The 22441-nt window shown below is 37.2% G+C and overlaps 1 long non-coding RNA gene across 1 annotated transcript in view; it reads right to left on the minus strand.

The window, feature by feature from the left end:
- Positions 1-13724: 13724 nt before the first annotated feature.
- The window catches only part of LOC131997195 (uncharacterized), a 91630-nt gene continuing 82913 nt past the window's right edge, over positions 13725-22441 (minus strand). The window contains exon 3 of the long non-coding RNA XR_009398110.1: positions 13725-14076. This is a non-coding gene — a long non-coding RNA (uncharacterized LOC131997195). The remainder of the gene's footprint in view (positions 14077-22441) is intronic.

Below are 22441 nucleotides of genomic sequence, written 5' to 3' on the forward strand. Positions count from 1 at the left end.
CGACTGTCGCCGATCTCTCAACGAGATGGCTGAACATTTCAAAATTCACCTGTTCTGGGTGCCGGGCCACAGAGATATCCCAGGGAACTGTAAAGCGGACGAGCTTGCGATACTAGGAACTACCCTCACATTCCAGGGATACTGGAATCAGTGGGTATGCCTCTAGCAACATGTAAACTAAGTTTTCAGGACCAGTCCCGAAGGACAACGAATGATAGATGTTCACAAAGAGGGGGCTGTGAGCATTCCAAAACTATAGGCCTAATCTAGACTTGAAGGGGTCTATCGCTTTGCTGTCATTGGCAATAACAGACGTCTCAGTCATTGTGTTCGTCATGACAGGTCACTGTCTAATCGGAAAACATGCTGACAGAATGAAGGTTGCCAGCAACGACTTTTGCAGAAGCTGTGAGGACATCGAAGAAGAAGAGACAATAAAAATTTTGCTGTGTGTGTGTCCCGCACTGCCGGTCAAAATGAATTCCACTCTTATTCCTTTAAGAACCTATCTGATTTAGCGGTTGTGAACATTCGCAAGTTGTTGGGCTTTTTTGAAGCGATCTGGATGGTTCAACGGTAGGAACTAGAACGCATCGTCCTTCTTAAGTTCCTGTGGTATCACAATGGACGCAAACGTCTAAGTGAATCTGATGGCAGACTGGCACTTAAACCTAACCAAATCATGGTCTAAATCGGTTCATAACCTGATATAGCTGCCATATAAGCCGAGCTGGGATCTTGATTTCTTGAGCCTTCAGAACACGCAATTATTATCCGATTTAGCTGAAATGTTACATGTTTAGTCTTCCAACAACTATGCCAGGTATAGTCTGAATCGGTTTATAAACTGATATAGCTCCCATTTTAACCGATCTCCCGATTTTTATCTGATTTGGCTGAAATTTTGCTCAATGACCTTCACTACGGTCCAAACCAAGTATACAACATCCAAACCAAGTATAGCCTGAACCGGTCCATAACCTGATATATGTAGCTTTAATAATATAGCAAAATGTATCCGTTATCCTTTATTGCCTATAAAGAGATACCGGGCAATGAACTTGACAAATGCGATCCATGGTGGAGGGTATATAAGATTCGAATCGGCCGAAATTAGCACGCTTTTACATGTTTTATCTCTTATTTCTAGTTACAAGGACTACCTAAACATTTTCAAAAAAATTTAAATAATGTTTTGATAATGGGAGAAAAGTACACGTCTGAACGTATAAGCATCGCATGTATTAAAAAACTTTTTTTAATAAATACGTCATAGTGCAATACTTAGCCTATCTTGTTATCTTGAGCGTACAAATGCCATGTTTATTGATAGGCCCATAAAAAGACTACAAATAAAAAACAAACAAAATGAAAGGAAGACAGCAAACTGAACAAAGATCTTTATTAAAATCCACATCCAACATTCAAGAGCAAAATGTGATGCGTTGTTGTCTTCAGTTTATTGCGAAGTCTCCTCCTCCCGGTTTTTGCAATGCCAAACCTTAGAATGAAAGAACAAGCGAATGAAAGAAGCAACTTCTGATGCTATGTTTTATTATTCCTCATACGAGAAAGATTAATAATCCTCCTAATAGAACAGCTTAACACTACAGACTAAACGCTAGGACCTTGTGGAAGTACAAAACTAGCAGATAAGTGGCTGTGTGGCTGTTTTTCGTGCTACCGCTGTGGAACTCAATAACAGAGAGCAAAATGTTTAGACAGCAAGAATCAAATATAAGAAAACCAAACTAGGAATCTAAAAAAAGTATCTAATCAACAACAAAAAATAAAATAAAACAAAATTAAAAAAAAAAAAAACAATAATAATAATTAAAAAATAAAATAAATCAAAAATAAATAAAAAAAAAACAAATAAGAGCGTACTAAGTTTGGCCGGGCCGAATCTTATATTCCCACCTTATGCCCTCCATCATGGATGGCATTGGTCGAGTTCTATTCGCAGTATCTCTTTTTAGGCAAACAAAGAATATTGAAAAAGAACTGTTATGATATTGGAGCAATATCAAGTTATAGTCCGATTCGGACCATAAATAAATGCTGAACATTGTAGAAGTCGTTGTGCAATTTTTCAGTTCAATCGGATAAGAATTGCCCCTTGTAGGTGCTTAAGAAGCTAAATCGGGAGATAGGTTTATATGGCAGCTGTTGATCGATTCAGACTATATTGAACATGTTGAAGGTCATGAGAGAAGCCGGTGTACAAAATTTCAGCCAAATCGGATGAGAATTGCGCCCTCTAGAGGCTCAATAAGTCAAAATCGGTTTATATGGTATCCAATCATCCGATTTGGCTGAAATGCATGAGGGGTTCTATTACGACTTTCAATTACTGTGCTAAGTATGGCGCAAATCGGTACATAACCTAATATAGCTGCCATATAAACCGATCTGGGATCATGACATCTAGAGCCTCTAGAGGGCGCTGTTATTGTCCAATTTGGCTGAAAGTTTGTATAACGGCTTCTCCCATGAACTTCAACATACATTTGAAATATGCTATGAATCGATCTATAGCTTGATACAGCTTCCATATAAACCGATCTCCCAATTTTGCTTCTTGAGCCCATAAAGGGCGCAATTCTTACTCGAATTGGTTGAAATTTTACCCAATGACTTCTACTATGGTCTTCAACATTCAATTGGTTTATGGTCCGAATCGAACTACAACTTGATATAGCTCCAATAGTTCTTATTCACTATTCTTGGTTTGCTTAAAAAGAGATACCTTGCAAAGAACTCGACAAATGCGATCCATGATGGAGGGTATATAAGATTCGGCCCGGCCGAACTAAGCACGCTCTTCCTTGTTTAAGCTAAGTTTTTATTAAATTTTCTCTAAAGTTAAAATATCTTTTAAATATTCTCCAAAAATCAACTTTTAAGCAGTTGTTTCCGTTTATCTTCTGAATTTTTCACAGTGTACTTGAAGCTAGGATGAGTAGAAACAATTGTTGTTACTAGTGAAGGCTTGAGACAGCATCAGAATCATGTCACTTAGTTGGCTGACTCAATAAGCAGAAAAAAAAAACAAAAAATGGGTGGCATAAGAAGAGAGTTATTGCCAGAGTATCAAAGTGTGAGGAAACGAAATACCATTAAAATTTACAATTATTTTAGTGCTGACGAAGACGATGACGATGATGATGTTGATGCTAAAATGCTGCTGCTAAAATTGTGTTTGCCTATATTGTTGCTGCTGTTGCCATTCGATTGCTTTTGTATGTTGCCATGGCATGCATCAGTTCTGGTTTCTGGCAGCAATACTATGGGATTTCAGAGATTTCAACTGTTGCTTGGCTTATGCATTACAATTGTAACTACTGTTTTTGTGGACCGTTTTTCTTCTTTTTTTTTTGCTTTCAAAATTTGTTTCTGGTAGTGACGCAAACCGCTGTGGCAGCAGACAAAAGTCCTCTGCATTTCCCTTTTTTTAAAGCGAAAGGAGGCAAAAGTAATTTGCAATCATCAACAAATTGTAGACAATTTCCGCAATTACATTGAATTGTTAAACCACCAGCAAGTCCTGCCTTGTAATATTTTAGAGAATCAACATGAGTATGTAAAAGGAAACTTTAAAAATGGGGCTTGTTGACTTGAAAAGATGTGAGCGGATGGGCAGCATAGAGAGATTGAAAGAGAGAGAGAGAGAGAGAGGAATATAACTCAAATAACGAACTCTATGTATTTGAGGATCATGTTATTATTTTGACGTTATGATTGAACAGCGGCTAAGGGATAAATTAGGCTATGAGTAGATAACTTAATGACAATGTGGCTACAATGCATTTTACCTTGATGATAGAGTTAAATCTTTTCAAGAAATCAAACCATGAGATCGTTTTACATGGAATCCATATCTATGACTTTCGTCATCAACAGTACCCTCCGGTGCCACTATCTGTAGTATTAAAGTCCTCTTGTTGGAGGCTTTAGGCTTTTTGTATTAGATGGGCACGTCTGCTGATTTGAGAGATGACAAACTATCGATATTCGCTCCATTCGATAGATTCGATATTCCTCTTCTTAACTATCGATAGTATCGCACAAATTTGTTAAATATATCAAAAAATATGCATATCAATCGCCTAAATTTGACCTATATTTGAGAGATTCGATCATCCTTGTTCGGTTCCTACAAGCTTTATTTTCAGCTGGTTTCAAAGAAGTTTGGTATGTAGAATAAATGTATGCCCTTCAACCAAATTTTGTTTGTGGTGCTGGGTTCCCAAGATTCGGCCAAGCCGAACTTAACACACTTTTACTTTTTTCTTTAAGTATGGTCTGGAATGTCCAATGGCAAAAATCATTACAAAAATGAACGAATGACTGCCGGGTACAAGATAACATATGAACATGTTCAATACTGAGGACACTGTTTCACTTTTCTGAGATTCCATTCATAACTGAATCTCAGAACCCAATCTGTCTGCTGCAATCAAATTGTCTCCACTGCACTATTTCTCAAAAGAGGTGTTCCTCAAGGCTCGATTCTTGGACCCCGTTTTTTTTCTATGTACTTACAGGATCTCCAGAATCATATAACACACTCTTATTTCCATGTTCATGCTGATGACGTACAGCCCCAAATCTGATATACAACCTGGTATTGCCTTGCTTAATGGGGACTTTCTTAATGATTGGGCGATCAACAATGGTTCATTCCTAAATCCTTCACAGACAAAATGTCTTATAATAAGCAAATCAAAACTCGACCAAGCTAATCTTTTACACCTTTACACATCAGAGCAATCTTATAAATTCTATGAATTTTCATAAATTCTATGAATTTTCATAAATTCTATGAATTTTCATAAATTCTATGAATTTTCATAAATTCTATGAATTCTCATAAATTCTATGAATTTTCATAAATTCTATGAATTTTTATAAATTTTATGAATTTTCATATATTCTATGAATTTTCATAAATTCTGTGAATTTTCATAAATTCTATGAATTTTCATAAATTCTAAGAATTTTTATATATTTTATGGATTTTCATATATTCTATGAATTTTTATAAATTCTATGAATTTTCATAAATTCTATGATTTTTAATAAATTCGATGAATTTTCATTAATTCTAGGAATTTTCATAAATTTTATGAATTTTCATATATTCTATAAATTTTCATAAATTCTATGAATTTTCATAAATTCTATGAATTTTCATAAATTCTATGAATTTTCATAAATTCTATGAGTTTTCATAAATTCTATGAATTTTCATAAATTCTATGAATTTTCATAAATTCTATGAATTTTCATAAATTCTATGAATTTTCATAAATTCTATGAATTTGCATAGTTTCTAAAAACTATCGTATATTCTATGATCTTGCACAGATTTCAAGGCACATTTGTTTAACCTTCCTATGTTATTTGTCTTCATTTAAAGCGATTGTTTTTATTTGGTCACCAGAAATAACCAACTACCACCAAGGCAATAGGCTGAAAATACTCCAGCTTTTCAAAGCAAATGGAAGTGTCTGCCGCTTAAATGTAGTTATCTCTGCCAAGATATAGATGCTAGTCGAGTTGGGGTTTTGTTTTGTTTTCTATTTTCCAAATTGTCTGTCTATGTCACACAATCAAAGTTGATCTCTGCTTGTGGTGGAATGCCAAAAACAAAAATTCCAGTCAATAAAACAGACATAACAACGTTTTTATGCTCGTCCCTTTTCAGGCTTATCTAGAGGATTTCTAATGTTTGCCAACTTGGGCTAAGAAGAACGCGACGGCAGTTGTGAATATTTAGGATGACAATTGTAATAAAAATTGGTGGAGATTCATTTCTTTTGCGAAGTTGTCTCCTGTTTCTATGGCTTTTTTCTCTCTCGAAATGCTAAAAGTTCTTAACTGCATGTCGAGTTGCCGCCACCGCACAGATTTGTGGCACTTAAATGCGGCGAATAGTGCAAGCTTATAAAATGTTGTTTATCGTTGTTTTTGTTGTTTCTATTGTTTTTGGTCGTCCCTTTGTTGTGTTGTGGATTGCATTTGACAAGGAAGTGACTGTTTGTTGTTATTTCCCAAAGTCATCTGCCAGTATGGCAACATAGCTACACATCCGTCACTTCCGGTTTAAAAACAAACCAAAATGACAAAATGGAAATGCGTCTTGCGGCACAATGCCAAGCAGCAGGCAGCAGGCATATGACAATGACAACTTCAGCAACAGCTGCCGCTACAACGACACAAACAATTGCCGTCGATTACAACAAAACCTTTGAATATTAAATTTTAAACCAGAATTTTGCCAAAAGAAATCCCTACTACTGATGGGCAAATTGTATTGACTTGCTTAAGAATTTCCTTGGAGCTTCTATCCCCTCGAAAAGCTGCGATGAGCGGTATATAGCCGCTTGGTTGCATTACCTTGACTTTGTGCTTCTCGGCAAGATTTTCCGGTTTTTCATTGTTCGCTTTTATAAACTGACAAAAACATGCATGCGCTGCGGCAATACCTTTTACGTGAAAATCCCCCCAACTTACTTCCATTAACTGCCGCTGTGTTTGTTTACTATAAAAATTCATTTTTGTTTTCAATACGAAAAGTTGGTATCATTTACATACCTTGGCTGCCAGACGAGACTTTATTGCCAGTCTTTTATTTTCTGTTTTTGTTTGTTCTTGCTCACTGTCTACATTCCACTTGCTTCCAGCTGTGATTGACATTTTCACGTTATTACTTTTGCAGTACGCTCTCTTTTTGTCCCCTGCCCTGCTTTAGAACTATTTCGTTGCTACCTCAATCTTAAGATGAATAATATTTTGAAGTCATTAAATATGTCTCATAAGAGTTACCACATGTTGTTAGTCGGAGACCAAGGCAAAGTGTCTCCAGATTTACTCCGGTTAAACAGCGAATACCCCGACAGAAACGCGGACGATTAGGCCAATAAATTTTACTAGCGCCTTGAGAGAAAGTATAAACGTTGCCCTACTCTTTACATTAAAATCATATTAGGAGATATTGAAGCCAAGAAAGGAAGAAGGAAATTCTTTGATGCAACGGTCGAAAAATTCAGCCTCCACAAGGGAAACTCCATAGTGAATTGAGGCTAATAGACATCGCCGCGGTAAAACCAAGGCCAAATAGTTGAACGGCTATTCAACAAAAAGAAACTAGACTGCGACCCGACCTGAATTTCAACTGGTTTTCCTTCCCAAGCTATCTCGACGTCTTCCGAGAATTGTTTAATGGGTTTAATTCGGCGATCGCAGAGAATTAAACCAACAAATCTATGTTTTTCCTAGAATAACCAGGTTTGAACGGTCCTAGGGGCATGTTTCGGATCATTTTCGTGCGCAAAAACCAATGAAGCTGCTTTCATACAATCTTTCATTCCATCTCTATGGTAAAACTGATCCATTATTTGAATTTTTTACGTTTAGAAACCAAACCATACAATAAAGGACCACCCCATAACCATTGGTTGCCTCCTTAAAAATTAACAAGTAAAAGCGTGCTATGTTTGGCAGGGCCGAATCTTTGGAACCCACATTCATTGATTCCGCTAAAAATGTATACAAATAAATTAAGTTGTAGGGCGTAATTTTATTCTGCATACCAAACTTCTGTTAAACCAACAAAAATTACAGTTACTAGGAACCTCACAAGGATGATCGAGAGACCGGTTTACATGGGAGCTGTAACAGGTTGTAGACTGATTTTGGCCGTACATGGAATAGTTGTTGGAAGTCATAACAAAACACTACATGCAAAATTTCAGCCAAATCGGACAAAACTTGCGGCTTGTAAGGGCTCAAGAAGTCAAATCGGGAAATCGGTCAGCTATATCAGGTTATAGACCGATTTGGACCCTATTGGGCACAGCTGTTGGAAGTCATAACAAAATACTACATGCGAAATTTCAGCCAGATCAAAGAAAAATTGCGGCTTCCAGGGGCTCATGAAGTCAAATCGTGAGATCGGTTTATATGGGAGCTATATCAGGTTAAAGACCCTTTTGGACCGTAGTAGACACAGTTGTTGGAAGTCATAAAAAACACTACATGCTAAATTTCAGCCAAATGGGACGATTTGCGGCTTGTAAGGGCTCAAGAAGTCAAGTCGGGCGATCGGTTTATATGGGAGCTATATCGGGAAATAGATTGATTTCGACCGTACTTGGCACAGTTGTTGCAAGTCATAACCCTACATGCTAAATTTCACCCAAATCGGACAAAAATTGCGGCCCAAGAAGTCAAATCTGGAGATCGGTTTACATGGGAGCTATATCATTTTCTTAACCAATATGTCCCATTTGCAATCCCCAATGACCTACATCAATATTAAGTATCTGTGCAAAATTTCAAGCGGCTAGCTTTACGCGTTCGACCTCTATCGATATTTTGACAGACGGGCAGACATTGCCAGATCGATTAAGAACGAAGAGACGATCAAGAATATATATACTTTATGGGGAAGAGTTTGTAACACCTCGAATATTTCGAGGTGTTACAAACGAAATGACTAGGTTAGTATATCCCCATCCAATGGTGATGGGTATAAAAACGGCGTACCCAATAATGTGACCACGACTATACATACAAACACAAACAATTTTCATATATAGGAAGAAAGGGTTAATACTAAATATGATCAGTGCTGCGGAGTCGTAGTCGAAAAATTTTGAGACAATTTTCTCGACTCCGAAAAATGTTGAGACAGTTTTCGCGACTCCGAAAAATGTTGAAACTATTTTCTCGACTTCGCTCAAACTAAAGGATGATATTTTAGTTATTATCGTTTTGGCAACATGGTTTAAACAGCTCAAGCACTTTTCGCGCTTTGTTTCGCTGTCAAACATCTTCAGTTTGGTCTAAAATTTAACCATGAATAGCCTTACAAACGAACAACGCTTGCAAATTATTGAATTTTATTACCAAAACCCGTGCACTGTTAAGAAAGTTCATCGAGCGCTTCCTCCACTTTACGACGAAGCTCATTTTCATAAGCAGAATTGTCGATTTTGGAGCGAAGATCAGACAGAAGCATTGTAAGAGCTATCAATGCATCCTGAAAAATTCACAGTTTGGTGCGATTTATGGGCTGGTGGTATCATTGGACCGTACTTCTTCAAAGATGATGCGAATCGTAAAGTAACTGTGAATGGTGAGCGCTATCATGTGGTTTTAACAAGACGGTGCCACATACCACACAGCACGCGTAGCAATGGACTTATTGAGAGGCATAATTTATAATTTTTTATCCCACGTTTGATTTTTCCTCATTATACCCTACACCACTACTGTGGTACAGGACATTATAACTTGGTAAATTTGTTTTTAACACCCAGAAGAAAGAAAGATAGACCCATTGATAAGTATACCGACCGACTCAGAATCACTTTCTGATTCGATTTACCTATGTCCGTCTGTCTGTCCATCTTAATTTGTGAGCAAAGTAGAGGTCGCAATTTTCATCGAATCATCTTCAAATTAGGCGAAAATATTTTTTTTTTAGCCAAGAGACGAAGCCTATTGAAATTGGAAAAATTGGTTCAGATGTGAATATAACTCCCATGGATATGTTCCTCCGAATTGGATTACTATTGCAATAATGTGGTCATTTATTAACCGATTAGCTCGAAATTTGGCAGAAAAGATTTTCTTATGACTCCCAATACTTCGACAACTGACCCAAATATGGTTCACATCAGACTATATTTAGATATAGCTGCCATATGTCCGATCTCCCGATATAGGATCTGAAGCCCATAAAAGCTTTATTTGTTACCCGATTTCGCTGAAATTTTATGCAGTAAATTGTTTTGAGCCTCCCAATATCTGACCTTAATATGGTTCAGATCGGACTATATTTAGATATAGGTGCCATATAGACCGATCTGCTGATCAAGTGTCTGAAGCCCACAAAAGCTTTAATTTTTATCCGATTTTGTTGAAATTTTAAGCAGTGAGTTGGTTAAGGCTCCCGATATCCGCCTAAGGGTCTAGAACATATTGGGTTGCCCAAAAAGTAATTGCGGTATTTTAAAAGAAAGTAAATGCATTTTTAAAAAAACTTAGAATGAACTTTAATCAAATATACTTTTTTACACTTTTTTTCTAAAGCAAGCTAAAAGTAACAGCTGATAACTGACAGAAGAAAGAACGCAATTACAGAGTCACAAGCTGTGAAAAAATTTGTCAACGCCGACTATATGAAAAATCCGCAATTACTTTTTGGGCAACCCAATATAAAAACTGAATTTGTTACCCAATTTCGCTAAAATTTAAGTCAGTGGGTTGTTTTAAACCACTCGCCATCTGACTCAAATATAGAAAATATCGGAATGTTTTTAGATATAGCTGCCATATAGACCGATATGCCGATTAAGGTTCTGAAGCTCATAAAAGCTTTATTTATTACCCGATTTCGTCGAAATTTAAAATAGTGAATTGGTTTAAATTAATAAATACCCTTACAGACTAATAACAATATATTTACAAATGTATTAACCTAAGAATTAAAAATAATATAATTTTCCTTTTTAAACTTTGTCGATTCTCAGTTAGATCTATTATATCTTTCAGTTGATTAAATTGATAACATATGCGCCGAAAAGGATCATTATTGGCATAGGTTTTATAATAAGAAATTTTCAAAAGATCAAAATATCTGGTAGGTCTGATAGGACCGTTAAAGAAAATTCGACTCAAAGGAAAGCAAGAATCTATTTGACCATGAATTAATTTAGTCAAAAACGTAATGTTTATCATGGTTCTACGAATTTTTAATGTAGGAAGCTTTATAAGATTTAATCGGTACTCATACGAACGTAATGAACTTCTGTCCCACCCATTTCGACGGAAATTGTTTTTGAACTGATTCTATCAAATCAGAATGAATATTGTAGTACGGATCCCATACCACTGAACCGTACTCGAGATTACTTCTAACTAGCGACGTATATAAGTTTTTCGTCACAGAGAAATCATCAAGTTCTTTACTCCAGCGTTTCATGAAGCCAAGAGCACTACGTGCTTTGTTTACAACCATTGAGATGTGTTGACGGAAGTTTAAGCGTTGATCTAGAAGAAATTCAAGGTCTTTAAAGCTATAGACTACTTCAAGTTGATTGGAACCCAAAAAGTAGCTAGTTTTAAGAGAGGTTATTCTTGAAAATGATATGTGTTTGCATTTGGAAATATTAAGTCCCATAAAGTTCTGGTTAAACCATTCGTAAAGAGTATCAAGGTCATACTGAAGATAACGCTGTTCATCAGAGTCTCTCGTTGATCTGAAGATCTTTACATCATCTACATACATCAAAATATTCGAGTGCTTTAAAGCAAAAAGGAGATCGTTTATGAACAAACAAAACGGCACAGGGCCAAGGTGACTACCCTGTGGAACACCTGAAGAGAAAACAATTGATTTGAAAACTGCAGTACCAAATTTAACTCTTTGAGTACGTCCAGTCAGATCTTTACATCATCTACATACATCAAAATATTCGAGTGCTTTAAAGCAAAAAGGAGATCGTTTATGAACAAACAAAACGGCACAGGGCCAAGGTGACTACCCTGTGGAACACCTGAAGAGAAAACAATTGATTTGGAAACTGCAGTACCAAATTTAACTCTTTGAGTACGTCCAGTCACATATGATCTGATCCACTTTAGTAAAGATGGACTGAAAGCAATAAGATATATTTTTCTTTATCAAATGCTTTACTAAAATCGGTATATATAGTATCCGTTTGGTAGCGTTCCCTAAAGCCATCTTTGACCAAACAGTTATAATAAAATAAGCTGATTATTATATCCTTATTTAATTTGGTCCAGATCGGTCCAGATTTAGTTATAGGTGCCAAATAGAACGATCTCTCCATTTAAAGTTTTGGCCCTATAAAAAGCGCATTTATTATTCAATTTCGTTGAAATTTGAAGCAGTGACATATGTTTGGCTTTTTAACATCAGTGTCCTATGTGGTTCGGATCGGTTTATATTTGGATATAGCTGTCAAAAAAGCCAATACTTTGTTCTACAAAATTAAACATTGACATATATTTATTACACCACTCAATGTCCGTGCCGAATTTGGTTATCCCAGTTTACCGGATTGTGACGAAAAGGGGTTTACAAATATACCCGAGCTGGTGGGTATACAAAGTTTGGTTCGGCCGTACTTAATGCCTTTTTACTTGTTTTTAATTTTGCATTTTGATTGCTGAATAATTCATTAACCGTTTTACTTTTTTAACGGGAGTTAATATTTGTCCCTGTCGTATAGATTTGATTTGATAAATATTTCCGAAAATCCTTGTATGTATGTCAGCGATTTGTAAATTTTCCCTTTGGTATTCTGCACTCTGTCTAGGATTATTCCAAGACCTTCCTTGTCCAATTGGGGAAGTCGTTAGCTCTAAAAATTGCCCTTATTTTCCTCTCGTTGTGAGGATAAAGGTCGAGATCACTTATGGTAAATACTCTTTTAATATTTCGTAGCTGTGTTTGTTATTGTTCTCTTATGGAGTTTGGAATAAAAATTGATCAATCGTTTGGAAGCCGTCGGTTTTTGATACCAATCTACTTTTAGCTGGTTGCCATGTCTACAAACTATCGAGTCTAAATAAGGTAGTTTGCCATCATATTCTTCCTTCTTCGTAAATTGAATGTAGTGTTGGTGAGGTCTGATTTCTTCAAAGTCGCGAGAATGTCGTCTACTATTTCGTCTATATTTTAGGTTTTGCTCTTTTGTCAAAGGTGTAATTTAAAAATCCCCGTGGAATAATGGCATATTTCTCAATCTCGTCCCATTTATTCACAATTTTCTGGAGTGGTAAATTTATTGGAATACTTGGTAACAAGGACGCCACGTCAAAAGATACTAAAACCTCGTCATTTTCTATGGTCATATTCTTATCTTCGCTTTTAAAATCACAGCGTCTTTACATTGTATTTGGAATCCTTGGTGATATTTTCCAAAATGTTCAATATGTACTTACGTAGATGATAGTAGAATACCTATATTGATGAGCATTTTGGTCTCAACGGTATACCCGTTTTTTGTTTTAACTTTTAAATCATTTTAATTGTTCGGAGTCGACCGCAGAGTCGGAGTAGAGCAATCTTGCCGGAGTCGGAGTCTACTCCGCAGCCCTGATTTTGATCAACGTTATTAAGTTACAAACGAAACGATGAACTTAGTAAACTCTCCATCTAATGATGATGGCTACAAAAACTTTAACTTCAGTTTAATTGGCAACCCTTTTGCATCCGGTATCCTAACATTTATTTCGAATACTCAGTACTTATTGAATAGTGCATACATACTATGTTACATTGGTTAGCAGAGCATATACCTGGTAGTAAAAATGCTGAATGAAAGACCGCAGACAACATAGCTATTCAGAAACATACAATTACAAGCCACCACACAGGCGGTGGCGGTGGCGGCGTTTGTTGCAGCGGCTAACGCATACAATGTTTTCCAATTTAGTCCGTCTGTTGGGTCCGTCTGTACAACTGAGTGGTTACTTGTCTGGCCCGCCATCTCTGCTAGACAGCGTGTCAATCAATTTTAATTTGATATTTGTATTATTTATTAATAGTTCACTTGGGTTTGTATTCAGCACTACTGCTGAGTTGTGAACAGAGAGTGCAGCACTGAACAGGGTCTCTGTTTATAAATATTTTGCAAAATCATTTAAATGCGATTTTTTTCCTCTAGCATATTTACCTTTATTTGCATTCAGGCGGCTGGCTGACTGCTGGCTGTTTGGCTGGTGACTTGATCCTTTTTCGTTTTTGTTTTCACTGTAATTTGCAATTTTATGTAAATTCTAGCAACGCTCACCCATTGGCTGTTGGAATTCGAAATGTTTTACAAACTCGGCTAGTTATGTCAATTAATTGGCGTTGCAATTACTGTAATTCATTCACATTTACTGGCTTTTTTTGTTTTTGTTTGCTTTTACCTTCTCTTGGCATTTCACTCTCTTCAAATCGTGTGAATATTTTAATTGGAGTGATTTGATTTCAATAGATTTTGTATGTACGGCATTTTATTTTTCGACACATTTTCAATTCGAATTAGTCTGAAAAGATAAAAAAGAAGGGGTAGGGTGGTTATTTTCCATAAACAAACATGTTATTGATGATGAAATTCCATTTACATTTTAATGGCGAAAAAAATGTGTTTTGATTAGAAACTCAATTGGATGTCAGCCATATATGATATAAATAGTACAAGCGCTTTAACAAAAACAAAATCCTTAAACTCTAAAATATAAAATACAACTTAAAGGTTTTTTTTTTAATAAGTTTATTCAAGAGCCCTGTTACTATGATCATTTTTTAGTGCTTCTAATCAGCGTTGCAGAGAAGTCCAAAAAGCAAAATATAGAAAAAGAATTTTTTGGAGGCTACAACTTGTCCACCGTAGCAAGAACCTGGAGGCCACCGTAGCGCAGAGGTTAGCATGTCCGCCTATGACGCTGAACGCCTGGGTTCGAATCCTGGCGAAACCATCAGAAAAAATTTTCAGCGGTGGTTTTCTGGCAACATTTGTGAGGTACTATGCCATGTAAAACTTCTCTCCAAAAAAGTGTCGCACTGCGGTTCGCCGTTCGGACACGGCTATAAAAAGGAGGCCCCTTATCATTGAGCTTAAACTTGAATCGAACTGCACTCATTGATATGTGAGAAGTTAGCCCCTGTTTCTTAATGGAATGTTCTTGGCAAATTTTCATTTGCTACAACTTGTCCACTAGTAAACCATTTAACTGTTTTTTTTTTTTGCAGAAGAAAGTGTACAGTTACATCAGTTGTAAGACGCGCCTCTTATGAACCCAAGAATTTATTTTGGAGATTATTTAAAACACAGCTATATCCAAATATAGTCCAATATAGACCTGTAGTGTACGTATGCTTTGAATCACTAAAATGCAGTTAAATGCTATGCTAACACATTTATGGTGTAAAAAGCCATTTAGTTCGGCCGGGCCGAACTTTGGATACCCACCACCTCGGGTATATATGAAAACTCCCTTCCGGCACAATCCGGTGAAAAGTGGATCAGAGAGATCTCCTCTATAAATTGTGATTTTTTAGCTATTCTCTTTCTGGCAACACTGTTTTTGTCTGATGAGTCATCTCTTTAGATCTACAGATACTTAGCCTGCCGTAATGCATCTTTTAGCATGTAAGTTATTAATAAACATATTACGATAATGTTGATGCCTACAAACTCCAGCTCCCTCGTCATTGACGTCGGTTTTACATTATTGAAAGTAACTTCAATGTCAAGAAACGCTACCATTGATCTTTGCCCTAGGATGAGTTTCTATCAACCTCTCAAGTGTCTTCAGCATAAAGAATGACAGACTAATAGGACGAAAATCTTTTCACATTGTGGCAAGGTTTTTTTGCATTTGGAATGAATATGAGATTTGTGTTACTCCTGTGGGATATACGACATGCTGATACAAGCAGAGTATATCTCCCTAAGCAAAGGAGGCAGTTTGTAGGACACAGCTTGTAATTCAACCGGTGATATATCTTCAGGGACTGGCGACTTCAAAGAGTCGAAGGATTTTCGACTCAGACACAATTTCCCTAATAACCTCTGACGAATGCATACCAATGACAACCTGTTCTGAAATCACATTGTCCGTTGGAGTTTCCCGGGAAATTAATATCAACGAGTGGTTCTAGCGTTTCCTCACTAGACATAGTCCATATATTCTCTGACTACTGAATATGTCCCTCCGTAAAAGGTCTCGAGGATAGATGCTTAGCCTAGAGGCCTCAGATGTATCGTCCATGGAACTGCAGAATTCCACCAAGGATTTGGTGTGAGCCTGTTTTAGATGGCCCTTGTAGCTCAGCCTTATAGACGTCCCAATGGTTTGATGCCCTTGTGGCTTTCGCCTTGTTGAAGAGTTTTCTGCTACCCTTACTTGGGGTAGCTATTTGCCCCTTGGTTTGGCTCTGGGACATGCTGACCTAAGCGAGTCATTAAGAGCCCTCGTGCCAGCTTGATCATTATGTGTATATCCTCCGCTGTTGCCATTAGCGAAGCCCAAAGCCATCCCAGCTTTTTGGCTTTGAATAACAATAAAATTAGCAAATTTTGTCAAAAACAAGAACATTTTTAAATTTCTGTGGGGGCGCTAAAACTTTCCTGGGCGGTTCTTAGCCCCGAGAGCTATTTCCACGCTTATGACTGTTACCACTATCTTTTCAGGTCTAGAGAAGAGAGTCACATAAAATATGTACCGAAATTTATTCATTCACCTGTCATCTGTTTAGCCAAGACGCCACTTCTACATTATTTTCTCCAAATCTGAAGCTATTGGGTTGCCCAAAAAGTAATTGCGGATTTTTTAAAAGAAAGTAAATGCATTTTTAATAAAACTTAGAATGAACTTTAATCAAATATACTTTTTTACACTTTTTTTCTAAAGCAAGCTTAAAGTAGCAGCTGATAACTGACAGAAGAAAGAATGCAATTACAGAGTCACAAGCTGTGAAAAAATTTGTCAACGCCGACTATATGAAAAATCCGCAATTACTTTTTGGGGAACCAAATAATATAACATTGATCAGACAAGATGTGGCCACCGAAGTCCCAATCACATATCCTTTGGCTTATATCGTCCGATACGAAGGTAGCATCTAGTACCACCTGCCTGTTCCTGGTGTTTCGTTAACAATTAGCTCCTTTGCCAAACATGATTCATGGTCGAGGGTATACAAGATTCGGCCTAGCGATACTTAACGCTCTTTTACTTGGTCTAATTAAGCTGTGCTATACTACTAAGTATTTCAATTTCTGGTCTTTTATTCTGTACATAATTTCGTAGTCTTATATTTTCAAAGTCACTCTTCGTTATCCTTAATACACCGCCAAGGTGCGAAGTCAATTTAACGCGAAGTTTGACATGCATTACCCAATTTGTTTTTGTGCCTTTTTCCCAACCACTCAAAGGTCATCATTTTTCTTTTCATTTTTCGGAAAATGTCTGTAGTGTACGAAAACAAAAAAGGGTTCGACGTAGCTCTTAGTGTCAAGTTTCGTTGCAGACAATTTAAGATGTTCTTTATGACTTTAAAAGTTTTCCAAAGTTCTTACAAATGGCAAAAGCAAAAGAAAGAAATGATGGATATTTTGTAAATAAAGAACACCTTAATGCCACTTTGGAATGTATTGCTGTTATGAAAGGTAAAGAGGATTCCTATGTAACCAAGGAACTCCGAGTCACGAGATACTAAATGTGACTTACGTGAATAATGTTTTACGATATTACAAGGATAACAAGGACTCGAGTGAGGGTGTGGGTGAGCTAGTTGTGAGAGCTATATATTTTGCGCCACTGTTGTTGCACAATTGCTGTTGCCGCTTCTGATGTTGGGTAGAAAAGTGAGTCTTCAAATATTAATGACATGTTAAGTATTGTAAATAATTTATCAACTCAGAATGTTGCTACAGTTTTTCTTTGCAATTTTCCTTGACGCAGGCTAAATTGTTCTTTAAGCCAATGAAAAATACCTTAACATTTTTATAAGCAGTTGCATAAACAAACTCAGTATGATCCATAGACCAAAAAACAAAAAAAAAACTCAATTCACAATAAAACGATGATGAAGTGTTTAAAACATTGTCTAATGTACTCTCATATTTTCTTGAGTAAAGCCATTAACATGGCTAGAAAAAGGCAAGAGCTTATGTCAAATGCAGGCAAAACACAACGCAGGACTCGTTGTAGCAAGAAGAAAAGTATGATTAACGTTAAGGATAAAAATGGATAATGTTTTGTAAATATTTGCAAATAGAGGGCGGAATATTTTTCTTCTCATAAAATACATTAAAAACTTGCGGGTGAGAATGTCGAAAAAAACTCTGGTGCCAAAGTGTTTCTAATTTTTCACTTTGATAATCTTTTGGCAAGGCAGTTTTTGTGTTCAACATTTGAATTAATGCTGCCGATTCGTTTTTAATTTGTCAATATTTCATAGCTTCCCAAAGACCAAAAGTTTCAAAGCTGTTTTCGCCCATTTCTCCTCCTTACTCCAGACATTGAACAAATCCCACCAGAGCGTAGGCATGATATATACAAAGTGAGGGGGGGGAGGACACAGAATGCCTTTACGACTACTAAATACTAAATTTCCCCTGAACATACCATTAAGGAACAGGGAATACTTCTCTTACAACAATCGGAGTGCAGTCCGATTAAAGTTTAAGCTCAATGATAAGGGACCTTCTTTTTTATGCCGAGTCCGAACGGCGTGCCGCATAGCAACACCACTTGGTAGAGAGTTTTTAGTAGGACAGAATAACTTACAAATGTAGACAGCATTTGTAAGTGGATAAACACCGCTGAAAATTTTTGTTGATGTTCACGCCGGCATTTGAACCCAGGCGTTCGGCGTCTGCGATACGGTGGCCTCCAGAATACCCTTAGACCTATGATATTTATTTTGTTACTTGGGACTAGCTCTGACGAAATATGCAACAATTGACTTAATTCGCTTTTGCTATCCTAAAGAGCTGTTACATATTAAAAAGTGTTAGCTACGCCCATGGCCAAACACTACATGATGTTCAAACAAATGAAATTTTCGTTTTGTTAAGAAAAATTATGCTTGTGATAAGTGAAGAGAAAACATAACAAATATCAAAATGTTAAAGTGCCTCTTTGCCAAAAGTGGCAGACGAAAGAGCTAGACGATAACAAGAAATTGGTAGCTTAAGTTCAGTTCTGCCAACACCTTCCCCCCTTTCTTCTGTACCAGAAAAGCCTTTTTATACCCACCACCGTAGGATAGGGAGTATGTTCATATAGTCATTCCGTTTGCAACACATCGAAATATCAATTTCCGACCCTACAAAGCACCAAAAAAAGGATTTCTATATCAACTGACCCAAATATAGTTCAGATTGGACTATAGTTAAATATATCTACCATATAGACCGATCTCCCGATAAAGAGTCCGAAGACCATAAAAGCTTTATTTATTATCCGATTTCGCTGAAATTTGCAACAATGGGTTATTTTTAGCCTCCCGACATCTGAGCTAAATATGGTTCAGATCGGACTATGTTTAGATATAGCTGCCATATAGACCGATCTCCCAGGATTCGAACCCAGGCATTCAGCGTCATAGGCGGCCATGCTAACCTCTGCGCTATGGTGGCCTCCAGATAGCTATTGGTTATTTTAAACCTCTTGACATCTGACCTAAATATGGTTCAGATCGGACTATGTTTAGATATAGCTGCCATATAGGCCGCTCTTCCGATAAAGGGTCTGAAGGCCATAAAATCTTAATTATACCCTCCACCATAAAATGGGGGTATACTAATTTCGTCATTCCGTTTAAAACTCCTCGAAATATTCGTCTAAGACGCCATCGAGTATATATATTCTTGATCGTCATGACATTTTAAGTCGATCTAGCCATTTCCGTCCGTCTGTCCGTCCGTCTGTCCGCCTGTCCGTCTGTCGAAAGTACGCAAACTTTCGAAAGAGTTAACCTAGCCGCTTGAAATTTTGCTCAAATACTTCTTATTAGTGTAGGTCGGTTGGGATTGTAAATGGGCTATATCGGTCCACGTTTTGATATAGTTGTCATATAAACTGATCTGGGGTCTTGACTTCTTGAGCCACTTGAGGGCGCAATTATTATCCGATTTAGCTGAAATTTTGCATGAGGTGTTTTTTTATGACTGACAACAACTGTGTTAAGAATAGTTCAAATCGGTCCATAACCTGATTTAGCTGCCATATAAACCGATCTGGGGTCTTGACTTCTTGAGCCACTAGAGGGCGAAATTGTTATCCGATTTGACTGAAATTTCGCATGAGGTGTTTCGTTATGACTTTCAAAAACTGTGCTTAGAATAGTTAAAATCGGTACATAACCTGATATCGCTGCCATATAAACCTATCTGGGACCTTGACTTCTTGAGCCACTAGAGGGCGCAATTACTATCCGAGTTGGCTGAAATTTTGCATGAGGTGTTTTATTATGACTTTCAACAACTGTGCTGAGGATTGTTCAAATCGGTCCATAACCTGATATAGCTGCCATATAAACCGATCTGGGGTCTTGACTTCATGTGCCGCTAGAGGGCACAATTATTATCCCATTTGGCTGAAATTTTGCATGAGGTGTTTTATTATGACTTCCAACAACTGTGCTAAGAATAGTTCAAATTGGTCCATAACCTGATATAGCTGCCATATAAACCGATCTGGGGTCTTGACTTCCTGAGCCACTAGAGGGCACAATTATTATCCGATTTAGCTGAAATTTTGCATGAGGTGTTTTGTTATGACTTTCAACAACTTTGCTAAGAATAGTTGAAATCGGTTCATAACCTGATATAGCTGCCATATAAACCGATCTGGGGTCTTGACTTCTTGAGCCACTAGAGGGCGCAATAATTATCCGATTTAGCTGAAATTTTACATGAGGTGTTTTAATATGACTTTCAACAACTGTGCTTAGAATAGTTGAAATCGGTCCAAAACCTGATATAGCTGTCATATAAACCGATTTGGGGTCTTGACTTCCTCAGCCACTAGAGGGCACAATTATTATCCGATTTAGCTGAAATTTTGCATGAGGTGTTTTATTATGACTTTCAGATGATGTGCTTAGTATGGTTCAAATCGTTCCATATCCGGGTACAGCTGCCATATAAACCGATCTGGGGTCTTGCCTTCTTGAGCCTCTGCAGGGAGCAATTCCTATCCGATTTCGTTGAAATTTTGTACAATGGCTTCTCACATGACTCTTAACATACGTGTCGAATATGGTATTAATCGGTTTATAGCCTAATACAGCTCCCCTATAAACCGATCTCCCTATTTTACTTCTTCAGCCCCTAAAGTGTGCAATTTTTACTAGATTGGGCGGAAATTTTAAACAATGACTTCTACTGTGGTCCCAATATTCAATTGAATTATGATCTGAAATGAACCATAGCTTAATAAAGTTCCAATAACATAGAAATTCTTTTCGTCTATCCTTTGTTTGCCTAAAAAGAGATACTGTGGAATGAGCTCGACAAATGCGATCCATGGTGGAGGGTATATAAGGTTCGGCCCGGCCGAACTTAGCACGATTTTACTTGTTTTTTTTATCTGATTGCGATGATTTAAAGCCTCCCAACATCCAACCCAAATATGGTACAGATCGGACTATATTTAGATATAGCTATCATATAGACCGATCTCCCGATAAAGGGTCTGAAGGCCATAAAATCGTTATTTTTTGTCCGATTTCGCCGAAATTTGGAATCGTGCGCAGTTTAAAGCCTCCCAACATCCGTCCAAAGTATGGTACAGATCGGACTATATTTAGATACAGCTGTCATATAGATCGATCAGCCGATGAAGGGCCTGAAGCCCATAAAAGCTTTATTTTGTAACCGATTTTGCTAAAATTTGAAATTGTGAGTAGTTTAAGACCTCCCAACATCCGACCCAAATATGGTTTTGATCGGACTATATTTAGATATAGCTGTCATATAGACCAATCTGACGATAAGGGGACTGAAGCCCATAAAGGCTTTATTAATTACCCGATTTCGCTAAAATTTGAAACAGTATGTTTTTCTGAGCCTCACGATATCCGACCTTAATATGGTTCAGATCGGTGTGTAATTGGATATATCTGCCAAAAAGACCAATATTTTGTTCTACAAAATGGAATAGTGACATATATGTATATTAGACCACTCAATGTCCGTGCCGAATTTGGGTGCGTAAGTTATCCAATTTTCACCGCATTGTGACGAAATGGGATTTACATATATACCCGAGGTGGTGGGTATCCAAAGTTCGGCCCGGCCCAACTTTATGCCTTTTTACTTGTTTTTAGAACACCTACACTCACAATGTACACAGTTTTTTTATTCGCCAAACCTAGGCAGTGTAAAATTCTTCCTAGCATTTTGCAAATATTAAAAATTGCCGACATTTAATTCGCTACAACAACAACCATGGGCAACAGCAACAATCAAACCTAGAACAACAACAATCACAACAACAAGAAAGCTATACTAAATAAGGTTTTAAACACAGTACCAACGTCTCCATGACATCGACCAACCAACCAACCAACAATGTCTTCTTAAGCAATCCAAACGAAAAAGAAAATAGCAGAGTCAAGACAGTAGGATTAGGCGTGGTAAGGGGGATGACAATGAGGAAATATGACGAAAGTGTTAAAAGCTGCAACTTAAGTTTTCTTACAGAAATGGCTTTTAACACCATCGTCATCTCACCAAACAGAATCAGCACACAGCTTCTGAAGTTAGTTGGTTCGTTGGTCTGTGGGTGAATTTTTAACTCTAAAACTTTACAGACACTTCACTTCACCTGGCGCAAGCAGAGAAATAACCGAATGGGCGTTTATCATTCTTGAACAATTACCTGGAGTTACTTA

This window comes from Stomoxys calcitrans, chromosome 4 (genome assembly GCF_963082655.1).
Source record: "Stomoxys calcitrans chromosome 4, idStoCalc2.1, whole genome shotgun sequence".
Classification (NCBI taxonomy): domain Eukaryota; kingdom Metazoa; phylum Arthropoda; class Insecta; order Diptera; family Muscidae; genus Stomoxys; species Stomoxys calcitrans.